Raw genomic sequence first — 3,898 nt, 5'->3', positions numbered from 1 at the left:
CTCAGCCTGTCTTGAAATCCTATGCAGTTTCAGTACGTGCTGCATATACCAAATTTAGGTATCCAAACCACAGAGTTCTTAAGTTAAAATCTTGAATGTGGCCCACTGAACCAGTGTAACAATCCTTACAGAAATCCTTTTTCACCTCTTCTCTCACTGGAGCATGACGAAAACCAATATAGATACTAAGGAGTTCCTGACGCTCCAGCCAGCAGAGGGCACTGACGGCACAGGCAGACACTGGCGGGTGCATTGCATAGCTTTCACTGTAAAATTCAATCCAATCTCTCTATTCTCTTTGACAAAGCACCTGCTTGACTCTGGCCTACAAACAGAAAACACAACTAGACTCTCACTAATGCAGTGCCTCATTAGCAGAAAAGATATGTGGCTTATTCTACACGTTTTTTTTCCTCAAACACCTGGTATATTAGGACTGAAAATACCGGAGAGAGGCATCACCTCTTCTCATGATCTCCACTCGGAGGGGATTTCATTCAAGTGAAGGCTTCTTCTTGTTAAGATCTTCAGCTGTCACTGAAATCCCCGCTTAAACTACAGATAATGTGATCTGATCTCTTTGGTACCACTCCAAAGTAGAGACGTGGGTCCCAAACATCTTGTTTCTCTCCAAATGTGGAAATATCTGGATATTCAGTGTTGGTTCAGTCAAGCTTTGCTGAACATGTATTGCATCAACACCATCGTCACCTGAAATGTAAGATACATTGTTATACTTTTTCATAGCATAAATAAGCCTCTGCAATGGAGTATGCTGCCTTACTATCACTTCATCCACAAAGCGCTTGAAAGACTCAGTGACCCCATAACACTGCTGAAGTGTGTAAATCTCTGTAGACAAGACAGGAAAGTGAAATACTTGATCAACTGTCAAATGTTTCCCAGAGATTAAGGGGCTTGTCTACAGTCACACTGAATAGTTAATTGTGGCCTTCTGTGCTCCAGCTCAGGCTTTTAGCTACAAGAACATACATCCTTTGAGCTGCTAGTGGTAGCAAGGTAGCAATATTGTATTTTTACATACAATATTATCAAACTGTCTGCAAAGTAAAGAATTGTCCTTCATAATAATTTAGTTTTGCAAAGGATATATCAGATTTTAGATCAATTTAACAGATCTTTCAACTTGGACAAACCCTCCAAGACTTGTTCATATATTATATGTTGACCTCCTAGATACTGTAAGAGACTTCAGTCAGTGTACAGCTGAATTAATGGTTTAGATTTATCAGCCCATCTTCTGCCGGATACGACAGAAATGTATTTTTTCAGAATATGTTACTGTATCTGCAATATATTGTTTCTTTAAGCTCCCGCCACTAAGAGCCTTCTATTGAAGAATTAAAAACTCTTCAAAAAAGTCTTGCAAAAACAGAGACTGCTCAATTTCATACACGTTTTCCCCCGTTCAGTAATCTGAGCCACTTGATTCCCAGAAACCACTCTCACAAATTGACTGTCTTTATTCTGCACATTGCTATCTGGGTGATATGTGGAGATGGGAGAAATTATTTTATTTTTCATTTTTTAAGGCACCCAGAAACACTTCACCTATTCACTGAAAATCTATACTTGCTTTGGCTGAAACAAGCTTTTAAAAATAACAAGATTGACAAATAATACTGTTTTGCCAGTGAATTATTTCCTGGTCCTTTTACCCCTGCAACCAGAATAATTCATTTCCTCAATGTCAACCTTTTGACCCATGTCTCCAGTGAACCCCCAGTTATATTTACCATAAACAGTAACTGGTGGGTAAACTTGTGACCAGTGCCTGAGGATGTATGTATGTAATGAATGGCCATCTGGCTGCTACAAAGAGGCAAGTAAAAGAGCAGAGTTCTGCTACACTCTCTCTCAATGCAGGATCTGATCAGGTTCTTTTTTCACCATGCCACCCATTTGCAAGAAACTTTGAGAGCTGTACCATGCTCTGAAACTGCTGACGATACCCATCACTCCCTCAGTTTTAACACAGACATTCAAAATTCTGACTCTAACCCAAACCACCAATGCTAGGCTATAACGTTAGGACAAAAGGACTACCTGTGTCAAGAGCAGAATCTTATGAAACTAGGGAAAAAAAAACAACCACCCAATTCCTTTTGTTTGTTTGGGCCTGGCCACTTAGATGTGTCTGCTTTCCTCAAGACTTTGTATTAAGAGAAACAATGAAAAATAACTCCCTTACACTACCTACTGGGTAGCAGGGCCAACTCCAGTGTCCAATTTCCTTCTGGAAATGTTCAATTAAATTTACAAGAGTAAGTAAATGAGTATCTGTAAAAAAAAAAAAAAAATCTTAGCATTACCCTATGAGTCACTTTTACTGTATCTACAACCAGAGCATGAAAAAGCATATAGTTTTTCACCTTTGCAGCTAGCTCAGAACCAATTTCTCTTGACAGCAAAGTCACAAGAGCTTCCAGTTTTTGTGGCCTGACGTAACCAGCTAGGTTTAACACAAATTGCATTCTCCCAAATGCTGAATTATGTCTCTAAAAAGGGCATGAAAAACTAATTTCAAAATGTTTTGATGAATTTGCTTTGTTTCAATAGTACAAGTATCCATACTAAATTTTTGAAGTGCCTTGTTTACACCTCTGTGAAGGTCCTCCACCAAGCAATACCATCAGCATTGTAATCTTCTACAGCATCATGTATAATTTCAGTGATGGATCCAGGTTAAATGCTAGCTCTGCAGTTACAGAGAAACGCAGCCTTTCTCAATGATGTGTGGCAAGACTGTATGCTAAATGCTCTTTATCCAGTAGGTAGAAGATTCCTGGTGAAGTTGCATGTCCTGTCTATACAAAACCACTGTCACAACCATCTCTTGTTGAGGCAAGGAAGCATGCTAATAGAGACTTACCAAAAACTGTTGAAAAAGAACCCAAGTAAAACCACAGTAAACCTTGAATGAAACACTTCTCCTATGAGGAAAGGCTGAGAAAGCTGGGGTTGTTCAGCCTGGAGAAAACTACAGGGAGACCTCATTGTGACTTTTCAGTTCTTAAAAGGGGCCTATTTAGAAAGATGGGGAAAGACTTCTTAGCGGGGCCTGTTGTGACAGCATGAAGGGACAATGATTTTAAACTAGAAGAGGGGAGATTCAGGCTGGAAGAGAGGAAGAAATTTTTACAGTGAAGGGGGTAAAACACTGGAGCAGGTTGGCCAGAGAGGTGATGGATGCACCATTCCCGGAGGCATTCAGGGCCAGGCTGGATGTGGTTCTGGACAACCTGGTCTAGCACAAGATGTCCCTGCTCATTGCAGGCGGTTGGACCAGATGAGCTTTGAACTCCCTTCTGACGCAAACCACTCTGTGATTCTATGATGACCTGTCCCTACACGATAAAACAATTCAAGAGTGTCATAAGAAGAGTGGAGGTCCAGGAGTGTGGGAACGGCCACAACTACAGGTGAAGGACCTACAGCATCGATGCTGTCAAGATGTAAATCCCACCAACTCTCATAAGCCAGCGGTGCACATGTGGCCCTGGCCCACCCGTTGCGCGCATGGTGCTGGACGGACAGCCCACAGCGGCAGACCTATGCCGGGCCACCGCGTCCTGCCACACTCCCGCCAGGCACCAGCTCTTCACCTCACACCGCGCTGCCCTCGTCGCGCTACCGGGAGCCACCCTGCTGCTCCCCGGAGACTGCGGTGCCGCCATACGACCACCTCATGCCCGTAAGGCCCGTGGGATGCCTCAGCGCCCGCTATTCCGTGCGAGAGCTGCCTCACCCGTGAGCACCCCCGTCCCCCGCTGCGGACACGGCCCTATCTCCTCACCCTGCGGACACCGCCCCACCCGGCCCCGGCCACCTCCCGGCCCTGCCTCACGCTCCCCGCCCCCGGCCGGGCCAAACCCCT

General features: G+C 43.9%; 1 long non-coding RNA gene across 1 annotated transcript; it reads right to left on the bottom strand.

Annotated features, from left to right (window-relative positions):
* Nucleotides 1-3,044, bottom strand: LOC133276604 (uncharacterized). The gene is made up of 3 exons (XR_009745928.1): nucleotides 2,623-3,044; nucleotides 2,394-2,538; nucleotides 1-2,301 (listed from the first exon to the last, which is right to left on the bottom strand). It is a non-coding gene; the product is annotated as an uncharacterized LOC133276604 (long non-coding RNA).
* Nucleotides 3,045-3,898: the final 854 nt, after the last annotated feature.

The sequence above is a fragment of the Pezoporus flaviventris genome, unplaced genomic scaffold, assembly GCF_033815535.1.
Source record: "Pezoporus flaviventris isolate CSIRO_AGI_PZ_B2104156 unplaced genomic scaffold, CSIRO_AGI_Pfla_v1 ptg000045l, whole genome shotgun sequence".
Lineage (NCBI taxonomy): Eukaryota > Metazoa > Chordata > Aves > Psittaciformes > Psittacidae > Pezoporus > Pezoporus flaviventris.
This window is presented reverse-complemented; position numbering and strand designations above follow the sequence as displayed.